Genomic DNA, 25,162 nt, shown 5'->3' on the forward strand with positions numbered 1-25,162 from the left:
TAAGTAGTGGAACTTTTTATTCTGCCATCTTTATCTGCCCTCTCCGGAAGAATTATTTTTAAAGAGACAGAAAATAGAAAATAACAGATGTTGGCAAGGATGCAGAAAAAAGTTTGTTCTTATTCACTATTTGTGGGAAGACAAATTAGTACAACATCCTTGGAAAACAGTATGGAGATTTCTCAGAGAGCTAAAAGCAGAACTATTATTTCATCCAGCAATCCCACTACTAAGTATCTACCCGATGAAAAAAAATCAGCATATCAAAAGATACCTGTACCCATATGTTTACCACAGCATTAGTCACAATAGCAAAGATATGGAATCAGTCTTATTGTCTATCAATGGATGATTGGATAAATAATATGTGCTACGTGTATGCCATCAAATACTACTCAGCTATAAAAAGAATAAAATCATGTCTTTTGCAGCATCATGAATGGAACTGGAGGCCATGATCTGAGTGAAACAAGCCAGGCACAGAAAGTCAAATATCACATTTTCTCACTAACAAGTATGTGCTAAAAAATGTGTACATGTGAGTGTAGACAGTAGAACAATAGAAAATGGAGACACAGAAGGGTGAGGAGGTGGAAGGGGGAATGGATGATGAGAAATTACCTAATAGGTACACTGTACCTTATTCAGGTGATGGACACTAAAAAGCCCTGACTTAACAATTTCACAATGCAACAAAATTGCACTTGTACCCCATCAATTTATACAAAAAAATAAATAAAAACATGTTTTCAAAAATATAGAAAGTCTAGTACAAAGTTCTATCCCGGATATATTTTTGCAAGTACTTTCTCCCACAGCATGGCTTATCTTTTAATTTCCTTAGCTTCTTTTGAAGAGATAATTTTTAACTTTGATGATGTCTAATTTTTCTTTTTTCCTTTAATGCTTTATGACTTTCGTGTCTTATCTAAGAAATCTTTGCCAAACCTATAGTGACAAATAATCTGTTCTATAATTTCTTCTAGAAATTGTATAGTTTAGTTTTTGTGTAGGACTACAGTTTTTTCTCAGTAAATTTTTTAAATATATGTTGTAAAGTTTGAGTTTATTTACATATAGATATGTACTACACGGCACGGTGTATAAAAAGATTTTTCTTTACCTTTTGAATTACCTTGGAATATTTGTTTAAACCTAATTGGATATATAAAAGGAGGGTGAAGCAGAGAGAGAGAGAAAAAAAGAGAGAGAGAAAAAGAGAGAGAAACCACTATATCTCACTGACCTAAAATTTATTTTTATTCCAATATCATAGTACCTTGTTGACTGTAGTTTATTTAACTATAGCTTTGAAATTAGACATTTTGAGTCCTCTAGCTTTATACTTTTTAATTAATTAATTTAAATTGACAATAAATAACATGTACTTATTGTGTACCACATGACGTTTTGAAATATGTATACATATGGAATGCCTCTGGCTTTATTGTTTTTGAAAAATTGTCTTGCCAATTCTAGGACCTTTTGTATTTGTAATATCAATTAAATTTTGTATTTATAATGTCATTATAAAAATCAGTTTCCACCAGGAAAATAGATTGCTGTAACTTAGACTGGGGAATGCACTGAACCAGTAGATAACTTTGAAGAGAACTGATATCTTCACAATACTGAGTTTTCTGATCCATAAACAAGGTGAATGATTCAAGTTATTTAGGTCTTTAATTTTTTCAGCAATAACTGTTTGTATATAGATATACAATAATTGTATGCATATTTGTCTTAAAACCTCTACAATTGCTAAGCTTGCTTATCTTAGACTAACTAGAAATCTATCAATTTCATTGATATCTTCAAAATCAACTTTTTGTTTAAATTGTTCTCTTCTTTTTCTCTGCTTTTCATTTTATTGATTGTTTTCTGCTTTGGGGATCACCTTAAAATGACAACTTAGACCATTCTTTGGAGAACGTTTCTTCTTTTCTATTAAAAACATTTAAAACTGTAAATTTCTCTGAAGCACTGTTTTAACATAATTTGATATATTTTCATTTTCATTCAGTTGTGATTTCTTTATCCAATACAAAGAAGAATGTGAAATAATTTCAAAATATTTGGGATCTTCCTCCTATCTGGCATTGATTCTTAATTTAATTTTGTTTTAGTTAGAGTACATACCATGATTTACTTCAATACTTTACACTTTTTGAAATGTGTTTTATTATTCATCATATGCTCTCTTTTAATGAATGGTCCAAGTGCATATGAAAATAATATGCATTTTGCTATTGTGTGAGTGTTCTATAAATATGAATTAGGTCAAGTTGGTTTATAAAATTAAACCTTCTATATCCTTATTGATTTCCTATATTTTCTGTGTGTGCATGCAGTCTACTTTCCCCACTAGGTCACCTTCCAGTGACAGATCACCACCTTGTTCATATGCAATACCTGTTTCTTAGACTGGAGTTTCCAGGTTCTGTCATTATTTATCCCTCTAATATTTTCACCCTGCAAACCTGTGCTACTGTTGGTTTATGGTAGGTGACAGGTGCCTTCTCAGGTCTCCTGCTCTGCCATGAATTGTTCATAAATATTTGGTGGTGGCCCATGGAAAAGACCCTTCTGGGACACACAGATTTTTTTAACTGTCATACTGCCTTCATTTGACCTTTAAGAATTTGTAAACATTTCAGTTATTCTGTTTCTATTGCTTTGAAGGCTGCCACATCTCCTTCCATACTCTCTCTAAAATAAAAGAATTTGTCTTTTTAATCCTTGAAGGGACTTCTTACACTTTGGGATTCAGTCTACCCAGTTGCCTTAGAACATCAGCTCTCTGACAGGCTCAAAGTTATCACGTCCAACAGCTGGCTTTTCTTGTTCAGAGGCTTGAGAGTAATATTCTTGCAGTTTTCTTCATCCTAAGTGGAAGTAGAACATTGAATCAAATTTAAAAGTACTATTATGACTTCTTTGTAGATGAAGAATCTGTAATTGAGAAAGACTGAATGACTTGATTAAGGTCACACAGCTGAGAGGTGGCAGAACCTGGAGTCAGACAAAGTTCCAAAGTTCGTATTAGACAATATTTGTGGATAAAATACTAAAAAATGTAAACAGCACTAATAAAACCATGACATTTTAGGCTGTTATGGCTATTAATAAAATCAACCATAATTGACAGCAATTTACAGTATCTAAAGTAATGTAAAACTCACCATATGATTATTCACAATGATACATAACAGTTGGATATTATTATCATCACTACTAACAAAAGGAAGAAAAAGGCTCAAAATGTTTAAACATACTCTCCATGGATATACACCAAATTTATAGTAGTTCTAAGACTCAAACATGCCTTTTTAAAAGCTACCTCCTACTTGAAGGATCAAATACGCCTTTTTGACTTGCAAGCACATGCTGTATTACATTAGGAAAAATGTTATATACATGTAAATGAAGGTAATTGATTCTTTCCATTCTCTAGGTTCCTAGATCCTTCCCAACTGGACTCCAGATGAACAGAGACTCAAAATATCTCTGCTCGTACATTATTTATGGAGTAGAAATTCTACCTTCCTACATTTCCAACACAACGTTGTTGTAACTTCTTATGGCACATTCACTTAAACTTGGTATCTCTAAATTAAATTGACTCTTTAAAATGCATTTATTCTCTTGTCAAATGTGTTGACAATATAATATATTGCAATGACTAAAGGAATGACTGTAGGGGAAAATCTTGATTCAAGACCTTCCTAAATGTGCAAACTTAAATGTTCCTTTACATTTCTGACATTCTGTTTTATTATCTTTTAAACTTCTTATAAGATGAACTGCTTCATAGGATTGTTATTATTTTTGGATGAGCTTTATAAAACAAAACATGCTGTATTAGTGCTAATAAGTTAATATCTTTGTCTTTCTTTAACCATCTTCAAATGATAGGGTGGCAATTGCTGAGGTCAAAGAGGGGCTTAATTGATGCTGTCTTCATTCTCTCTAAATGATGATAAGCCTGAAAAGAGTTCTGTAAGTATCTGTGATCAAAACATTTTACCACTATTTAAAATGGCATCTGGATTTCTATTTTATATCTCTTCTTTCTTTTCTTTCTTGAAATACTCTCAATATTTTAGAATCTTTTATTCTTTATGCCTATCTTGTTCAGAAGAAAATGGATTCAGATTAGGTTAAAAATATAATGTCTGCTAAAAATACGGATTTTGCAAATGTCTAGGTATGCAAGTCTCTCCTAAGAAAGCCAAGTTATTTAAAATGAAAGGAAGATTTCTTAGACTTGATGTTGAAATGAACAGGAAAACTTTTTATGCCAGTTAGAAAATGCCCTAAAGCTGTCTCCTAGCCTATTAGGTTCATGCTACTATGAAAATATTCTCATTCTTTATGGTTTCTGCTCACAGAATAAAAAAGATATACAGTGAAATAACAGAAGTAAAATGATTCAGGATTAGTTTAATTTTGACCTTAAAGATGGTCAGTGAGCTGATTCCTTTGCAGGCATGCCCACTCCATTGGATGAGAAGACACCAAGGCTTTGGATGCAATATATGCCTGACATCTGGAAAGCATGTTCAAATGAATAATAGTGTGTCAAGGAAAAATGGCGGGTAATTTAATTAGTTAAAACACTATTCCTTAAGTTAAAGAGCTATGGGAATGTAAATTACAGCTTTGGCATATCTTAAAGTTCTTTGCCTGCATTTCTAAAAAGTGTTCTGTGGAAAAATTATTTGGGATATGTTGGCATTTGTGTTATAAAACAGTGGTCAAATAAGACATGTAAATAAGACATACTTGATCTCTATCAAAAGCCTCTGAGTAATCCTAGAGTTAAAAAAAAGTTAAATTATTTTAATCTCAGCATTTTATAACTGATATTAAGCAGTACACAAATTTTAAGTACTATACATATTCATACCAAAAGCATGAGGCCTTTTGATTGAAGTTTACTCATTTTTGTGTTTTTAATAGAATAACAAAAAATCATGAGCTAACCCCTTGAAGTTTACTTTGTTAAGGTTGAATCTGAATCATCATTACACATTTTAAGTCTTTGGTATTTATCATAAAGGAGCATGCTCTAGATACAGGTAGAAGAAATTGATAAACCTTAACTGCAGAGTTCACAAATCTGCAATCAACAATGTCATAGCCTTTCACTTTCCCTGCTCTGTGGAGGTAGTCTTCCCATAGCCTATTAAAACATCAGCTTTTGCATGGCAGCATAGGACTCCTAAATTCTTTAGAAATTATATAAGTGTATCTTTTCAATAATGAACATTCTGATATCTTTAGAAGACAAAATGATGATTCTCTGCCATTATATTAAACATAATAGATTTATCTTAATTTAAGCAAAATAACGTGTCTAAATAAAAATATAAACACAACATACAGGAAGCTTTGCTTGTTTTCTTCAACTCATAAAGTATTTCACAACATGCAAATTCAGGAAGCAAGAATAGCCGTTGCATGAAATATTATTTTGCTTTCTTTTCTCTAGTCAAAAAGGCAAAAGAAGTACAGATAACTAACCCCTCAGCTTGATGTCCCACTTACATGATTCATTAGTAAATTAGAAAATTCTATTATTCCTGAAAATTGTTGTAGGGTAAAATCAAGACATTTCTAAATATTTTCTTAACTATAGAACTTTTTCTTTGCAAAGAATAGACTAGTCCTCAAGTCTCTAAGCTGTGGAAGAACAGTTACGTAGAAAAGTTAGAGCACAGACACCAGTGAAGTGCAACTAACACAATTATACATAATATGAAAGCATTGGAAGTAACAGATTCTGAAGTTGGGGATGAGTAGTTTCATATCTTTCCATTATCTGTGGAAAGTATCTCCTTATGTGGAGTCCTCATGGAAAGATCCCCTACAGAGGCAAGAGGTTCTCCTTACAAGTACAAAGGAAACTCAAGGCAACATTTGTTCTGAGCATATACACTACACACATGGACATGTAAGCCACATATAGAAAGTGACAAGCTTCTAATTAGGTAGTACAAAACTATATGGAATAAAGTATGCTGCTAGATATTCCCCCCAAGCCAAAATGTTTTCTCTTTCTAGGAACACAGATAGAGGGTATTTCCCAGACTCTCTTTCAGTCAGCTAAAGTTTATGTAATATGAGCAGATGGTGCTATATGACACTTCCAGACCTGGCCATTAAAACTTTCCTGTGCTGCCTCACATTATTGCTCTCCATGTTGACTGACAGCAGTCTAAGGAATCTAGGAATCCATGTGTTAAAGACAACAGAGCTACTCGCAGCATGAATTCTCAAATGAGTGTGTTGAATATAGTTTCTTCATCCTTCCCACTCTCCTGCCCAGAAAACTGCAACCACAATATACCTTGCTGAGGGAAATCAAAACATTTCTATTATGTTGACAAATTATACATTTGGATCTATTTGTTACTGCAGCCTATCCTTTCCTAACTAGCCCATCTCCTGCTATCTTCGTCTGGAATAGTAAAATTTAAACAATAACTTGCACCAGTTTAATGTATTTCAATGTATTAAAAAAAGATATAAGAGAAAAAATCACTTGAAATCTAGGGGACTGTATTGGTATTATCTCCTTCATAAACTGCTCTATTGTGAGGGAAAAAATCGAGTACAATCTAATTACGCTCTTCATAAGCATTAAGAGGACATGAAACTTTGACTTTAGGAAAACAATGGGGACAGAAAAACAAATGTCTTAGCCGGTCATATGAAATTTTACTAAAATTACCAAATAGAAACAATAATAGGGCAGAAAGTACATTATAACTGCAACTAGAAATTGGTGACATCTACAGAAATTATATAGTTTTTGGATTAACTATGGGAACTCCTCTGAACTGTAGCAGTGTTGCAAGAAAAGAAGTAAAAACCAGGCAAACACAGCGAATGCAGAATTAATTTTTGTTGTTAGTTCTGGAAAGCATAGACAAGCCATGAGAGAAGTAGGAGTTCCCTCCCCATGAAGCCATGAGACATATAGCAAATTCTCCACAGAGGATAATGGACTAGGTATAGTACCAAAGGAACAGGGTAATGATGACAATGACAAGGACAACAATGATGATGATGATTCAGAGAAAAAAGTGTGAGAAAATATGGGCTTTCCACTCTTGATGAAGTAATTTAAAATGAGTAGAATTGTTAAAGTAAGGAAAAACGTGAATTCATCAAAGAAAATTAAACGGTGTAACATTCAGAATATTGAATTTGTTATGTAAAGAAAAATTTAAGATGTTCTATAACAATGTAGAAGAAAAGTACAAGGACTTTAAACAAATTTCAGAGAAGTTGAAAAATGAGGAAGACAGATAATGGAGACAAAAAAGACAGACCTTTGTGTCTTTAAATTGGCAAATTAAAGAGCACTAGAAGATCTAGGCTCAAATTGACTTCTGCCTCAATCACCTACATATTCACACACAAAGCAACAATATTGAGCAATGTACTTATCCTCTCTATACTTATCATCTCCTTTCAGATGATGCCCCAGTGTCATCATCTGAAAAATAGGTATAATATGAATCTCATTTGCATATAATTGCTGTGAATATTAAATATAATAATAATACATATAAAGTGGTTAAAGCACTCTAGCTGTTGGTTCAGGCTCAATGCATACTCAATTTTATATATTATATATTAAATGCAATATTTGAAATTAAAATATTAAAAACATTTAAAAATTCAGATGTTTTATCAAAGGATAATCTTATTACCTTTTGAATCTGAGGTTTGAAGAAGCTTTTGTTGTAAAGGGCAACATTAACAAAATGTGATCAGTAACTGGATCGATTGCATTCAAATTTTTGGACAAAAATTTGTCCAAAAAGTGAATTTGAATTATCTAACACTAAAATCAATAAACAGTAAAAACTGCCATTTCTATAAAGCATCATCATTTTTCTTACCAACCATATCACAGGTAATAAACAGAGTAATATCCGACTTTCAGAGCCTTCTACACCCTGTCCCAATTTTGGTTGATGATATTGTTATCAAATCTTAGTTAAATGAGAAGTAATAGAAGTGAGGTGGACATACAAGAACTATGTATGCATGCAAGTGCACACATATGCAGGCACACACACACACGCACAGAGAGAGACACACACACAGACACTATGTCCACCATGTCATAGAGACAGATGTCCAGGTTTCAATTTTGTACAATTGCTTGGCTCTTAAACCCTTGGGGATTAGAAGAGGGATTAAGCCTCTTCCATCAGAGGGTTCATCTGGCAGATTTTCTCTGTCTTTAAATATTTTGTATCTTAAATATTTACTTATGTAAGATTTTAGTTTTTTTCTTTATTTTTACAAAAGCTTGCAAAAGGTGTCCTGTCTTAATGTTAGTTAGAAGAGCTTTTTTTCCAAAACTTGTATAGCTAAGGGGAAATTTCAAAAGAATGACTCATAAAGTACTAACTCAATACATTTTATTTATTTTTGATTTGTTTGATACTCATATATTAGTACTCTGGTAAAACAAATGTTTAAAGTGAAAATTCCTAATAAAGATTTAAGGAACTATTTTGATTAACTATTAGGTGTATGGGAAATTATACTCTCTCAATATTGTCCTGTAAAGGATGGGTTGATTTTTAGAAGATGGAAAAGGTTAAACTAATGAATGATTCAGACAGTCTTTCATCCTACATTAGAAGTGAATTAATTTCTTTAAAAAATGAACGATCTTCTTCAGTTGTTAAATGTGTAAATTTCATTTCAACATGCACAATTCTCAATCTATTTAAAGACTGATATTTCAGAGATGAAATATAAATTGCAGAAACTAATCAGGTTTAGAAATTCTGAGCTCTTGGTTGTGGTTACTGCTGTGATACACTAGCAAGAGCACATCTCAGCCTGATTATAAGATCAGAGGAAGAAATAGCATTTGGAGCAAATAGTTTCCACATAAATAGGAGATGTGATTTTGTTAGGAATTATGGAAAACAAGGTGAGAACTCTGAAAGATAATTCTTTGAACAGACTACTTGCGATCTTAAATAGAATGTCACATTTATCATATTTTAAAAGGGCTGATTATAGAATTGCAAAGAAGGTAGGATTTAACTTAACTATCTTACTCTTTTTTCAAAATTTTACAGATTTTATAATATAGTATGCATTCTTAAATATTTATTTCAGAGAAAACACAAGTGCTTTTATTAGTTCTGCTTTTGTGTTTTTTTTTATAGCCTGTTCCCTTGGGGTTTTTCGACTTGGTTGTATTAAAAAAAGCAGGCATGTTAATGTTTAGTAAATTTTTGTTAAGTGTCTTTTCATAGGTCTCCAAAGTCATAGGAACTGGAAATAATAATCATAATAATAAAAGTGAAAAAACAGCCTGTGCATTTATATTGCACTATATAATTGAAAAATTGTTTTCACTATTATTATGACATTTAGTCTTAGTTAAACCTTAAGATAACACTATAAGGAAGATATTTCCCCATCCACAACTGGGGAACTGAGACCCAGTACAACTGAATAACACTCACTGGAGAGGGCCAAAGCCAGGGAAAGAACCCCAACCTTTCTGAGGCTAAGAATTGAATTAATAAAATTCTACAATAGCTGTGCAATTAGGATAAAATAACAACAAGCAACAAAGGCATTTTGGTGAAAATAGATAAATTAATTCTTCATTGCCTTTTAATCCCTATTTGCCCCACCATGTTTAGTTTCAAGTTCTACCAAAGGAAATAAGAATATAGAGGTCACCTACCATCAATCAGACTTTGGAATGGACCATTTCAGAGTAACACTTTAAGAATATTACCATTCCCAAATCTGTAGGATTAGAGACATTTCTTTACTTACTCAAGTGCACAAAGCAATTAATAATAGAGCCAGTAGAACCTAAATCTATCTGATTATATCAGAACTTGTAATAGCCCTCACTCCAAGTAACATGTAGTTTTTCTGGCATCTACCACATGCCAAAAATAACTGCTGTGTAGAAATGCCAGTATGATTATTCTCACTATCCCAACAGATAGCATCTTTTGAAAATAAATAATATCGACACTAAACCAAATCTGGTGGAGATTCTTCTTGAGTTTAAGAATTTAGATGGAGGATGCCAATCTGGATGGTCCAGCTATTTAATCCTCTTTAGTTCACTTTTTTAATAGTAAGAACTAAATAGGTTAGTTTTGAGCAAATGTTTGATAGTTTTGACAACTACTAAAAATTTCTCTGGTCTCTATCCAGTTCCAATATAATCACCATATATATAAAGTATAAGACTTAAAATGAAGAAAAAATAAACTGTGAATCACAATCTATCCTGCAAATATATTAGGTTCTTGACTTCTACATTTACAGAATATCCCCAAAATAGTAAATGTTTAAATTCAGAAAACTAATTTTTGAATTCTAGCTTCAGCTAGATATGACCTTAAGAAAGCTATTTAATCTCTCTATGATGTAGTTTCCACATTTTCAAAAGTGGATTAAAATTTCAGATATAAAAATCAATTTCCAGTGACCTCTTCAAGAAAGACCAACTATTGGTTAATTATGTAGAACCAATAATAAAAAAATTTCAAACTATGTAAGACAAGAGGAAATAAGTCAACTCAGAATTCTTACTCTAATAATAGACATAACTTTGGGATAATTAACTTGCAGTAATACTATCAAACTGTCAAAACATATCCAGATCTATCTTATGAAATCTTACTCACTTATGATCTGGAGAAGGTAATTTCTTTTCAACTCTGTGTAGTCTGCCCCCTGTAAAATGAAGCAGATATAAAATGAGGGACTTGGTGAATTATATGGTTTTTTCCAAAATATAATAATTTTTTACACAAAGATCCTAATTTGCCTCTTATCAGTTTATCTAAACCCCTTAGAGGGATTTCTTTCCATTTACATCCTATTTTAAGTTGTTGTTTTCTTTCTTTAGAGATAGGGATCCCCTTCTTTCTCCCAGGCTAGAGTGCAGTGCCACAGTCACAACAAACTGCAGTCTCAGACTCCTGGGCTCAAGCTACCCACCCACCCCAGCCTCCCAAGCAGCTGGGACTACAGATGTACACCACCACACTAAGCTAATTTTTACAATTTCCAGTAAAAATGAGGTCTTACTATGTTGCCCAGGCTGGTTTAAACTCTTGGCCTCAAGCAATTCTCATACCTCTGCCTCCTAAAGTATTGAGATTACAGAAGCGAGCCACTGTGTCCAGCTCTCACCCAAAGTTAATAGTAGCTTACTTGATGTTACATAAACTAAATAGCCCAATGAGTTTAGAGTTAATGTGAAATAATTCATTATAGAATTTCCTTGTGATCAGTGCCTGAAAAGATTTTTATTAAATGATGAAATGCAATTAATTATTAAATGAGTATTTGATCTCACTAATTACCATAGAGATAGAGATAATCAATATGCAAAAGAAAAATAAAATTACTGCAGCTACCTTCTTATCAGAATAAACCATTTTGATTACCCCCCACTATCTTCTCCAATTAGCTCAACACTTTCAAGAAGTAGAACAATTTTCTCCCTTTGTATAACCAGAAAATTGGACCTATTATTATTTCATTACTGTACCATTAGTGACTGTCAAAATTTTTAGTTTAGCATAAAATAGTATGAATATAAATTCACTACTGAAGTTCCCAACTGCAGAGTAAATTCCTTTAACAGAGGGGTATTTAGAAAGGTGGGCAGAATTTCAATAAAATAAATAAAGCATAAGAAATATACAAATTCTCACTATTTTTCCAAAAAAAAGGAGAGTTCTTGATTGATCTTCAAAAAAAATGGACAAATTTATGAACACTAAATGCATGTGAACTAGAAATTGTCTTTCATTTAAGGGGAGCAATGTAACACTTACATAATAAACTCTCTAATCTTTACAGCCTACAGTTAGGTTCTAGAATATAGGCTTTATGAGGTGGAGGTGATACAACATTTTTTTTTTTTTTTTTTGAGACAGAGTCTCGCTCTATCGCCCAGGCTGGAGTGCAGTGGCACAATCTTGGCTCACTGCAAGCTCTGCCTCCGGGGTTCACGCCATTCTCCTGCCTCAGCCTCCTGAGTAGCTGGGACTACAGGTGCCCACCACCACACCCGGCTAATTTTTTGTATTTTTAGTAGAGACGGGATTTCACCGTGTTAGCCAGGATAGTCTTGATCTCCTGATCTTGTGACCTGCCCACCTCGGCCTCCCAAAGTGCTGGGATTACAGGTGTGAGCCACCACGTCTGGCCAATACAACATTTTTTTTTAATCAACAGCTCCTAAGCTCAGCCAACAGTACAGACAAGTAATAAGACATGAATTCTTATTTATTGGTTTAGATTCTTTATTAGGTAGAGACTTAAATGATAACTGAATAAATTACTGAATGTGTATCCCACCCAAATTGACCAGGTTCCTCCGCAGATTCAAATGCTGAAGTGTCCATATTAAGATATACGGAAGAGAGTTCAGGGCCTCCTTCTGTTAGTGTTATGGGATTCTTACTCCTACTCACAACTGTTAGAGTCACCCTCTAAGACTCAGAGTAACTTTTCCTTTCTTCTGTTTTCTGTAAAGGATAGAGTGAGGTTCCCTTTACTTGTTTTGGATTTCTCTTGGTTAATTCAGTCCTGGGTTTTCTTGTTCTCCCCACACACTACCCCGAAAATGGGCAAAAGTAGAAAGAAGATGACCCCATGCATCAGCTTGACTTCCTCACCCTTGAATATCTGGTATACAAGTACACTTCATACACAAGGATAGCAATGATTCCAAATTTCTTTCTTTATTATTATTATTTTGTGTAGAGACAGGGTCTTGCCCTATTGACCAGGCTGGAGTGCAGTGGCTATTCACTGACATGAATATAGCCCACTGCAGCCTCAAACTCCTGGCCTCATGCAATCCTCCCACCTCAGCCTCTCAAGTAGTTGGGACTACAGGTACGCGCCACCATGCTTGGCTGGCTCCACATTCAAATATGAAACTACTTTTAAAATAATTGTTAGTTTATGTTCTTATGAAACTACCAAATTCTGTGTCTCATGAGTGTCATGATGATATTTTTACATGAGTAACAAGAGTTCCCACTAAATGAGCCTTTCAAACATACTCTAGAAAGCAGCCACTTGCTGCTATAATATTCAGATGACCAGTTTATTTATTGAATCTAACATCAAAATAACACATTATAGCTTAAATAAGCAGAAGTTTGTTTCTTCCCCATACATCAGTACAAGCCTAAGAATCCAGGGCTGTCACTGCAGATCCAGGCTCCTTCTGGTTTGCTGCTCTGCCATCTTAAACATGTGGATTTCATCTCACAGTCTAAAATTGTTGCTTCAGTTCATGTCATCATAACATTATTCCTAAACAGGGAACGGAGAGCAAGGAAAGTGAATTATATCTATGTTCTTTAAAGGCAGGGCCAAGAAATGGTACTCACTGTGTATGCTCAAAGTCTTTTGGTAGAAACTTAACTGTATAGCCATATGTAACATCAGGAAATGGAGGGTAATGAAGTCTTCAGTTGAATGGTCATGTTCTATTGAAGATTCTATTACAAAGGAAGAAGGGGGAGAGAAAGTGAGTACTAATTGGCATTATCTGTCATAATCACCTTTTAATCTTTTAAGTAGGTTACCTTTTAATCTACCCCAGAGCAGGAAAAATGGGCAACAAGGGTCTTTGCCCTTTTATTATGATGAAGGTACAGAAAGTAATGCTGGAGTTTCTAATGTCATAGGTCAGTAATACAGCTTCCATACATTTCCACCCTTAGTAAGCAGTTTAGTACCCATAACCATGTGAGGGAATTATAAGATCACACCTGAATAAGTACATACTTATAAGTACATAATACACAACCGCCTAAAGTGTATCACTGAAAGTCATATTAAGTAAATAGTATCATAGTTTATGAATGGGGCATCTGGTCTCGCTGTCAAGGAGACTGAGTAATGAATACCACAGATTTCTTTTCCCTATCATATCTGATAGAATGCACTTCCCAGGCCTTCCTAGACACGACATTAGCAGGAAGTTACAGATTCTCAGAGGTTTTCTCTATCACATCCTGAACAAGGTAAAAGACAGCTGGCTTTAGCTCTGTTTCAGCATCCATGGTTCCTACGCTACTTGCTTGTCGACAGTTTGTCCTAGTGTTACTCTGATACTGACAAGTCAAATTGATGGGTAGTTTAGATATCTAGGCATAGTTTTATCAAAATTATTGTAAGTGCTCATTTAGCCTGAAATAAATATTTAATTATCTTTCATGGAACAGGGCATGTGAATGAGAGAAGGCAGAAAATTAGGAAGAATCTGTTGCCATATTCTATCAGAAATTTATGTCCCACCTGTTTTCAGAAGTGTGGTGGAAGTGACACTTGTATGTTGTTGTAGCTATGTATGTCTTCCAGATGATACAGTACCTTAAGTATTCTCCTTGCATTTTCAAAACTCATCACAAACAAGATTATCTAAAGCAGCTGTTTTCTTAGGCTGTCTGGGGCTCCTGAAAAGCTTATATCCCAATCTGAGTAAAAAAATAAAGGGTGTAGTTTGAAATGGATGCACCACCCAGCTTAAATTAAACTACTAAATCCATAGGATATGCTATCCAGGAACCATACTATTAGTTTTAGGCTTTAGTACATTCTCTTTCTTTTTATCTTACTTCTAGTTCTATTCCTGGGACCCAGACTAAACTACAGGCATTTTCAGAAAACATAAGCTGGCTTGATGAATGTCAATTCAGGAGATTTCCTGAATGGCCATCAAACAAAGAAAGGGTAACCCAGGAGCAGAGACTATAAAATATACCACTTCCCTGGGATAGCAACAAAGGTTTATAAACCTCTGTAGAATCATCTATATGCCAGGAAGGCATAGGAGTCCCAGATAGCCAAGCCAGCTACATATTCTGCCCGTGCTATTATTTTTTCTAAATAAATAATATATTTAATTATTTGCTGTTTTGACATACATGTAGAGAATTCTTCTAATATTTAGTCTTCCAGCGATTTGATGTGCCCTCCTCTAATGATCTTCTCTTTTACCCTATCTCAGGCACTAATTCCTTTAGTTACCTTAATAGCCAGCAACAGTAGTCACCAATGCCAGAAACCATGCACATGCCCTGTTCTCTTTCAACACCTTTCTCTAGTGACATGCAAATTCCACATGGGTGTTACAAAACCAGAAGGAAGGGCAAAGGCAACACGGAAATAGTGACTTAGAACTGAGTAGTAAATGAGAAAATAGTACTTAATATTTTTTATTATACTTTAAATTCTAGGGTACATGCGCACAATGTGCAGGTTTGTTACATAGGTATACATGTGCCATATTGGTTTGCTGCACCCATCAACTCGTCATTTACATTAGGTATTTCTCCTAATGCTATCCCTCCCCTAGCCCCCCAGCCCCCGACAGGGTGTGATGTTCACCACCCTGTGTCCATGTGTTCTCACTGTTCAATTCCCACCTAAGAGTGAGAACATGCAGTGTTTGCTTTTCTGTCCTTGTGATAGTTTACTGAGAATGATGGTTTCCAGCTTCATCCATGTCCCTGCAAAGGACATGAACTCCTCCTTTTTTATGGCTGCATAGTATTCCATGATGTATATGTGCCATATTTTCTTAATCTAGTCTATCATTGATGGACATTTGGGTTGGTTCCAAGTCTTTGCTACTGTGAATAGTGCCACAATAAACATACGTGTGTGTGTGTGTCTTTATAGTAGAATGATTTATAATCCTTTGGGTATATACCTAGTAATGGGATGGCTGGGTCAAATGGTATTTCTAGTTCTAGATCCTTGAGGAATCTCCATACTGTCTTCCACAATGGTTGAACTAATTTACACTCCCACCAACAGTGTAGAAGTGTTCCTATTTCTCCACATCCTCTCCAGAATCTGTTGTTTCCTGACTTTTTAATGATCACCATTTTAACTGTCATGAAATGGTATCTCATTGTGATTTTGATTTGCATTTCCCTGATGACCAGTGATGATGAGCATTTTTTCATGTGTCTGTAGGCTGCATAAATGTCTTCTTTTGAGAAGTGTCTGTTCATATCCTTTGCCATTTTTTATGGGGTTGTTTTTTCTTGTAAATTTGTTTAAGTTCTTTGTAGATTCTGGATATTAGCCCTTTGTCAGATGGGTAGATTTCAAAAATTTTCTCCCATTCTGTAGGTTGCCCGTTCACTCTGATGATAGTTTCTTTTGCAGTGCAGAAGCTCTTTAGTTTAATTAGATCTCATTTACCTATTTTGGCTTTTGTTGCCATTGCTTTTGGTGTTTTAGTCATGAAGTCTTTGCCCATGGTGCCTATGTCCTGAATGGTATTGCCTAGGTTTTCTTCTAGGGTTTTTATGGTTTTACGTCTTACATTTAAGTCTTTAAGCAATCTTGAGTTAATTTTTGTGTAAGGTGTAAGGAAGGGATCCAGTTTCAGCTTTCTACATATGGCTAGCCAGTTTTCTTTATTAAACAGGGAATCCTTTGCCCATTTCTTGTTTTGTCAGCTTTGTCAAAGATCAGATGGTTGTGGATGTGTGGTGCTATTTCTGAGGCCTCTGTTCTGTTCCATTGGTCTATATATCTGTTGTGGTACCAGTACCATGCTGTTTTGGTTACTGTAGCCTTGTAGTATAGTTTGAAGTCAGGTAGCATGATGCCTCCAGCTTTCTTCTTTTGCTTAGGATTGTCTTGACAATGTGGGCTCTTTTTTGGTTCCATATGAACTTTAAACTAGTTTTTTCCAACTGTGTGAAGAGAGTCATTGATAGCTTGATGGCGATGGCATTGAATCTATAAATTACCTTGGGCAGTATGGCCATTTTCATGATATTGATTCTTCCTACCCATGAGCATGGAATGTTCTTCCATTTGTTTGTGTCCTCTTTTATTTCCTTGAGCAGTGGTTTGTAGTTCTCCTTGAAGAGGTCCTTCACGTCCCTTGTAAGTTGTATTCCTAGGTATTTCATTCTCTTTGTAGCAGTTGTGAATGGGACTTCACTCATGATTTGGCTCTCTGTTTATCTGTTATTGGTGTATAGGAATTCTTGTGATTTTTGCACATTGATTTTGTATCCTGAGACTGCTGAAGTTGCTTATCAGCTTAAGGAGATTTTGGGCTGAGATAATGGGGTTTTATAAATATACAATCATGTCATCTGCAAACAGGAACAATTTGACTTCCTCTTTTCCTACTTGAATACCCTTTATTTCCTTCTCCTGCCTGATTGCCCTGGCCAGAACTTCCAACACTATGTGGAATAGGAGTGGTGAGAGAGGGCATCCCTGTCTTGTGCCAGTTTTCAAAGGGAATGCTTCCAGTTTTTGCCCATTCAGTATGATATTGGCTGTGGGTTTGTCATAGATAGCTCTTATTATTTTGAGATACGTCCCATCAATACCTAATTTATTGAGAGTTTTTAGCGTGAAGGGCTGTCGAATTTTGTCAAAGGCCTTTTCTGCATCTATTGAGATAATCATGTAGTTTTTGTCAATGGTTCTGTTTATGTGATGGATTACATTTATTAATTTTCGTATGTTGAACCAGCCTTGCTTCCCAGGGATAAAGCTGACTTGATTGTGGTGGATAAGTTTTTGATGTACTGCTGGATTCAGGTTGCCAGTATTTTATTGAGGATTTTCACATCAATGTTCACCAGGAATTTTGGTCCAAAATTTTCTCTTTTTTTTGTTGTGTCTCTGTGAGGTTTTGGTATCAGGATAATGCTGGCCTCATAAAATGAGTTAGAGAGGATTCCCTCTTTTTGTATTGATTGAAATAGTTTCAGAAGGAATGGCACCAACTCCTCTTTTTACCTCTGGTGGAATTGGGCTATGAATCCATCTGGTCTTGAACTTTTTTTGGTTGGTAGGCTATTAATTATTGCCTCAATTTCAGAACCTGTTATTGATCTATTCAGAGATTCCACTTCTTCCTGGTTTAGTCTTGGGAGGATGTATGTGTCAAGGAATTTATCCATTTCTTCTAGATTTTCTAGTTTATTTGCCTAGAGGTGTTTATAGTATTCTCTGATGGTAGTTTGTATTTCTTTGGGATTGGCAGTGACGTCCCCTTTATCATTTTTTATTGCGTCTATTTGATTCTTCTCTCTCTTCTTCTTTATTAGTCTTGCTAGCAGTCTATCTATTTTGTTGATCTTTTCAAAAACCAGCTCCTGGATTCATTGATTTTTTTGAAGGTTTTTTTGTGTCTATCTCCTTCAGTTCTGCTCTGATCTTAGTTATTTCTTGCCTTGTGCTAGCTTTTGAATGTGTTTGCTCTTGCTTCTCTAGTTCTTTTAATTGTGATATTAGGGTGTTGATTTTATATCTTTCCTGCTTTCTCTTGTGGGCATTTAGTGCTATAAATTTTCCTCTACACACTGTTTTAAATGTGTCCCAGAGATTCTGGTATGTTGTGTCTTTTTCTCATTGGTTTCAAAGAACATCTTCATTTCTGCCTTCATTTTGTTATGTACCCAGTAGTCATTCAGGAGCAGGTTGTTCAGTTTCCATGTAGTTGAGTGGTTTTGAGTGAGTTTCTGAATCCTGAGTTCTAATTTGATTGCACTGTGGTCTGAGAGATAGTTTGTTGTGATTTCAGTTCTTTTACATTTACTGAGGAGTGTTTTACTTCCAATTATGTGATCAATTTCAGAATAAGTGCAATATGGTGCTGAGAAGAATGTCTATTCTGTTGATTTGGGGTGGAGAATTCTGTAGATGTCTATTAGGTCCACTTGGTGCAGAGCTGAGCTCAAGTCCTGGATATCCTTGTTAACCTTCTGTCTCTTTGATCTGTCTAATTGACAGTGGGGTGTTAATGTCTCCCATTATTATTGCATGGGAGTCTAATTCTCTTTGTAGGTCTCTATGGAATTGCTTTATAAATCTGGGTGCTCCTGTATTGGGTGCATATATATTTAGGATAGTTAGCTCTTCTTGTTGAATTGATCCCTTTACCATTATGTAATGGCCTTCTTTGTCTCTTTTGATCTTTTTCAGTTTAAAGTCTGTTTTATCAGAGACAAGGATTGCAAACTCTACTTTTTTTTTTTTTTTTTTTTGCTTTCCATTTGCATGGTAGATCTTCCTCCATCCCGTTATTTTGAGCCTCTCTGTGTCTCTGTATGTGAGATGGGTCTCTTGAATACAGCACACTGATGGGTCTTGATTCTTTATCCAATTTGCCAGTCCATGTCTTTTAATTGGGGCCTTTAGCCTATCTACATTTAAGGTTAATATTGTTATGTGTGAATTTGATCCTGTCATTATGATGTTAGCTGGTTATTTTGCCCGTGAATTGATGCAGTTTCTTCATAGCATCAATGATCTTTGCAATTTGGCATGTTTTTGCAGTAGCTGGTACTGGCTGATCCTTTCCATGTTTAGTGCTTCCTTCAGGAGCTCTTGTAAGGCAGGCCTAGTGGCAAAATCTCTCAGCATTTGCTTGTCTGTAAAGGATTTTATTTCTCTTTCACTTATGAAGCTTAGTTTGGCTGGATATGAAATTCTGGGTTGAAAATTCTTTTCTTCAACAATGTTGAATATTGGCCCCCATTCTCTTCTGGCTTGTAGGGTTTCTGCTGAGAGATCCGCTGTTAGTCTGATGTGCTTCCCTTTGTGGGTAACATGACCTTTCTCTCTGGCTGCCCTTGACATTTTTTCTTTCATTTCAACCTTGGTGCATCTGACAATTGTGTTTTGGGGTCGCTCTTCTCCAGGAGTATCTTTGCGGTGTTCTCTGTATTTCCTGAATTTGAATGTTGGCCTGCCTTGCTAGGTTGGGGAATTTCTCCTGGATAATATCCTAAAGAGTGTTTTCTAAGTTGGTTTCCTTCTCCCCGTCTCTTTCAGGTACACCAATCAAAGGTAGATTTGATCTTTTCACTTATTCCCATATTTCTCGGAGGCTGTCTTTGTTTCTTTTTACTCTTTTGCCTCTAATTTTGTCTTCTTGCCTTATTTCATTAATTCGATCTTCAATGATGTCTTTTCTTCTACTTGATCGAATAAGCTATTGAAGCTTGTGCATGCATCACAAAGTTCTCATGCTATGGTTTTCAGCTCCATCAGGTCATTTGAAGTCTTCTCTACACTGTTTCTTCTAGTTAGCCATTTGTCTAATCTTTTATCAAGGTTTTAACTTCCTTGCAATGGGTTAGAACATGCTCCTTCACCTTGGAGAAGTTTGTTATTACTGACCTTCTGAAGCCTACTTCTGTCAACTCATCAAACTCATTCTCCGTCCAGTTTTGTCCCCTTTCTTGCAAGCATCTGCGATCCTTTAGAGGAGAAGAGGTGCTCTGGTTTTTGGAATTTTTGCCTTTTCTGCTCTGGTTTCTCTCCATCTTTCTGGTTTTATCTACCTTTGGCCTTTGATGTTGGTGACCTACTGATGGGGTTTTGGTGTGGATGTCCTTTTTGTTGATGTTGAGGCTATTCCTTTCCGTTTGTTAGTTTTCCTTCTAACAGTCAGGCCCCTCAGCTGCAGGTCTGTTGGAGTTTGCTGGAGGTTCACTCCAGACCCTGTTTGCCTGGGTATCACCAGTGGAGGCTGCATAGCAGCAAATTTTGCAGAACAGCAAATATTGCTGCCTGATCCTTCCTCTGGAAGCTTCATCCCAGAGGGGCACCCACCTCTATGAGATGTCTATCAGCCTCTGCTGGGAGGTATTGCCCAGTCAGGCTACACGGGGGTCAGGGACCTATTTGAGGAGGCAGTCTCTCTGTTCTCAGAGCTCAGACGCAGTGCTGGGAGAAGCACTGCTCTTTTCAGAGCTGTCAGACAGGGACATTTAAGTCTGCAGAAGTTGTCTGCTGACTTTTGTTTAGCTATGCCCTGCCAACAGAGGTGTAGTCTATAGAGGCAGTAGGCCTTGCTGAGCTGCAGTGGGCTCTGCCCAGTTCGAGCTTCCTGGCCACTTTGTTTACCTACTCAAGCCTCAGCAATGGCAGATGCCCCACTCCCCCGCCAGGCTGCAGCCTTGCAGGTCATCTCAGACTGCTGCGCTAGCAGTGAGCAAGGCTCCGTAGGCATGGGACCAGCCCAGCCAGGCATGGGAGGGAATCTCCTAGTCTGCCGGTTGCTAAGACTGTGGGAAAAGTGCAGTATTTGGGTGGAAGTTTACCATTTTTCCAGGTACAGTCTGTCACGGCTTCCATTGGCAAGGAAAGGGAAATCCCCCAACCCCTTGTGTTTCCCAGGTGAGGTGATGCCCCACATTGCTTCAGCTCACCCTCCATAGGCTGCATCCACTGTCCAACCAGTCCTAATGAGACGAATCAGGTACCTCAGTTAGAAATGCAGAAATCACCCATCTTCTGTGTTAATCTCGCTGAGGCTGCAGACCGGAGCTGTTCCTATTCAGCCATCTTGGAAGCGACTCAATGGTACTTAATTTTTTAGGAAAAAAGAAAAAAGCAACTGACTGAGACTAATATAACTGAAGGTGTTGACATTAAAGTTTTCACTGCCATGTAGAAATGAAAACTCGTGAAAAAAATTGAACTCTGTTAGAAAAATAGTTTCTCTTGATTACACACCTGTTTTGTGATTATTTTTCATGTTATAAATTATATCATCTAAATTAGCTAATTGGACCAAACAATCCATATTCCTAACTACTTTTCCTGTCAGCTCGTGGTGAGTAACAGTAGGTGGCATTCTCTCAAACTGGAAAAAAAAGAGGAAGAACAACAACAAAAAAAGAAATCCTAATGGACTAATGCAGGCATTATTCATCATTAGCCATCAGTATGTATGACAGTTCAGTCCTTGAACCTGACATTATATCATCAAGTCCCTACAAACCACACAGGGGATCCTGAAATCAGGGCAGAAGTTGTGGGTTCAATATGTGTCCAGTCCAAGTATCCACAGATAATCAATTTTTTTCCAATTTATCCAAATCGAGAATCCTCATAGAATCTGAGACTTAGATATAATGTCATTTAGTAATTGTTCTTTAATCTAGCCCATAAATCATTGTTCTCTGATAGAGCATTTCTCACAGATGGTCCCAGAGATATGGGGTCCTTTGGAACTATGCATTATTCTCCTCTTTCATGATGCTCATTTCCCCTTATGTTTCAATGATTTTAGTTTCTCACTTCTTGTCATTCTTGCTGTTATTACTTCTGCCTTAATTCTTTGGAATTTCAAAGTACATGGAAATGATACTTTCAGTATCTTCACCTGCCACTTCCTTAACATCCTTTCCTCCAATGCTCTTGCTTCCCACCACAGCTCAGCCACTCGTTCCTATGGTCATACATCTTAGGCCTTACGGCCATCAATACCTGATACCCTTCTATTATCTTCAACACATGTGTTGTCCTCTGAGTGCTCTTAGAAAGCACTGCCTCTCCTCTTTCTAACTCACTCACTCTAGTCATTGACTTACAACTATCCTTGACCTACAGTTGCCCCCAATTCATTAATCCTATAAAATTTAACTGTCCTTTATACTTTCACATCCTTTCCCCTCTCCTTTCCTAAATAAATTGAATAGTCAATTATAATTACTATGTTGCATACACATAATTCTCTGCCCCTATCTCACTTTATGGTATTTATCTGGTAAAATTATAATCCTGTTCTATCTGTGCCTATGTTCATAAAGAGGTAGGTAGTTGGAACAAAACACAAAACCTAGCTAATGGCCTCATTAAATACATGACCATGGGTCTCAAATCAACACCTAACAATGCTCAACAACTGTACTCCACTTAGACTACCTATTAGCTCTCTTTTCTTTCTTAAGTGACTTTTTATGATCCTCCTCTCTCACAGAAAATCCCAATACCTCCTCCTCCTCTCACATTCTTATTCTCAGTTAACCTTGTCACCTAATTCATTGAAAATACTGAGGCTTTTACAGACTCCCATCCCCACACCTACCTACTTACTTGAATCTAGATTCACTTACTCTGCATTTTCACCTTTTACCAACAATTGATTATCCATGTTCCCATATAAAGTAAACTCTTCAACTTTTGCAATAGGGCCATCTTTTCTCACTCATAATCAAGGCCATCACTCCAACATTTCTCTTCCTTCTTTCTCTCTCACATCATCAATTGTCCTTTTCTTTATCAGGTCATTCCATCAGAAATATATGGGATATATATTCCCATATATATTTATATGGAAATTCAGAAAGAAAAGAAAACAAACAAATGAAAATCACCCAACCCTCTCTTGACTTGCCAGCTATTACTCCATGCCTTTGCTCCCTGTGCAGGAAACTACCTAAATCTGTTATCTGTATCATTGTTTCAAATGCCTCTTCTCCGTTTCTTTGCTACTACTGTGATTATGTTCTTGCCATTCCCTACCTGATATGCTACAAAAATACTTTTATCAAGGTCACCAGATGACAATTGCATTATTAAATCTAATGCTCCATTTTCAGTTCTCAATTTACTTGATTTCTCATCAGTTTTTGACTGGGTTCATCCTTCCCTTCTCCTTAATACACTTTCTCCATGTGGCTTCTCAGATGTAATGGATATAATGCATATTTTGCATCTTTTCTAGCTCAACCGTCACTTTTCATTTTCCTTTGTTAGGCCCCTCTCTTCTACCTTAACTCTTGATGTGGAATACCCCAGGCTCAGTCCTTTGTCCTCTTCACTTACCCATCGATGTTATCTCCTTGGAGATCTTAGCCAGTCTCATGACATAAAACCCATCTGTGGCTGGGCACAGTGGCTCATGCCTATAATCTCAGCACTTTGGGAGGCTGAAGGAGACAGATCACAAGGTCAGGAGTTCGAGACCAGCCTGGCCAACATGGCAAAACCCTGTCTCTACTAAACATACAAAAATTAGCCAGGCATGGTGGCGGGTACCTGTAATCCCAGCTACTCAGGAGGCTGAGGCAGGAAAATCGCTTGAACCCAGGAGGCAGAGGTTGCAGTGAGCCGAGATCGTGCCATTGCACTCCAGCCTTGGTGACAAGAGCAAGACTGTCTGAAAAAAAAAGCAAAAACAAACAAACAAACAAAAAACCCATCTGTAATTCAGAATTCCTTTTATGTTTTCAGATCTAGCTTCTGAAACTCAGACTCTCATATTAAAGTGTGTCTACTGAACATCTCCACTTGTGAGTCTGTTGAGCATGTCAAACGTAACACATCCAAAATTAAACTCTTTATCTTTTACCCAAAATTCCTTCTGCAGCCTTTTTCATCCTAGCAGAAATCTTGGCATCATTCTTATCTCCTCTCCGTCTCTCACACCCCATGTCAGATCTGGAAGAAAATACTGTAAGCTCTACATTCAAAATATACACGCTAAATAGTGATCATATACTACCTTCACCACTTTCACTTTGGACAAGTTACCAATATCTCTCACCTGGATCCTTGCAATATCTTTCTACCTTGCCTCCCTTGTTCTGTTTTTGCCCCTTCATGTGCCCAATAACTAGTCTCAAAGGGCAGCAGAATATACTTTCAAATCAAAAGTCATATGATGCCACCCCTCAACTCAAAATTCTCAATAAATTCTCATTTCATTTAGAACAAAATTAAAATGGACCTCAAAGACTTCTGGGAGATGATCCTGCATCACCTTTTTGGCAACTTCTCCCTATTTTCCTTCATGCTGGACTCCCTTTGTTTCTTAGATATTCCAGGTATGCTTTAACCTTGGGGTCCTTACACTGGCTGTCCCTACAGTTGGAGAACTCTTCACCTTCGCCTCCTTCAAAGATTTACTCAAGTCCCATATTCTCAAATAGGCCCAACCTGACTACTTTATGCAAAATTTCTTCCTTAGCCTCTGCAATACATACACATCCTATCCTGTCCTACTTTTTCCCTCCCGTATCAATTTACTCACATCCTGCCAGAGGTATGACTTTTAAACAATCTACATAATAATTATGCTTTTTTCTCTTCCCATTGGAATATAAGTTCTATAAAGGCAAGGATCTTTGCCTGTTTGGTATATTGATCCCTTCTAACCAACTAGGAAAAACTGTCCAGCTTATAGTAAGTGCTCAATAAATGTTTTATAAATGTATGAGTAGTTAAAAAAACAAGAAAATATCTTAATTCTAGTTCATGGATTCCCTTTTAATTTTTAATTTCCTTTTCTTGGACATTAGGAAATGATTAAAATCAAAGTTATCTC

The 25,162-nt window shown here is 36.2% G+C and overlaps 1 long non-coding RNA gene across 1 annotated transcript in view; it reads right to left on the reverse strand.

The window, feature by feature from the left end:
* The window catches only part of LOC107966932 (uncharacterized), a 131,047-nt gene extending 119,153 nt beyond the window's left edge, over positions 1-11,894 (reverse strand). The window contains exons 1-3 of the long non-coding RNA XR_008537443.2: positions 11,865-11,894; positions 10,704-10,752; positions 2,757-2,885 (exon numbers count right to left, since the gene is read on the reverse strand). This is a non-coding gene — a long non-coding RNA (uncharacterized LOC107966932). The remainder of the gene's footprint in view (positions 1-2,756; positions 2,886-10,703; positions 10,753-11,864) is intronic.
* Positions 11,895-25,162: the final 13,268 nt, after the last annotated feature.

Source organism: Pan troglodytes, chromosome 8 (assembly GCF_028858775.2).
Source record: "Pan troglodytes isolate AG18354 chromosome 8, NHGRI_mPanTro3-v2.0_pri, whole genome shotgun sequence".
Classification (NCBI taxonomy): domain Eukaryota; kingdom Metazoa; phylum Chordata; class Mammalia; order Primates; family Hominidae; genus Pan; species Pan troglodytes.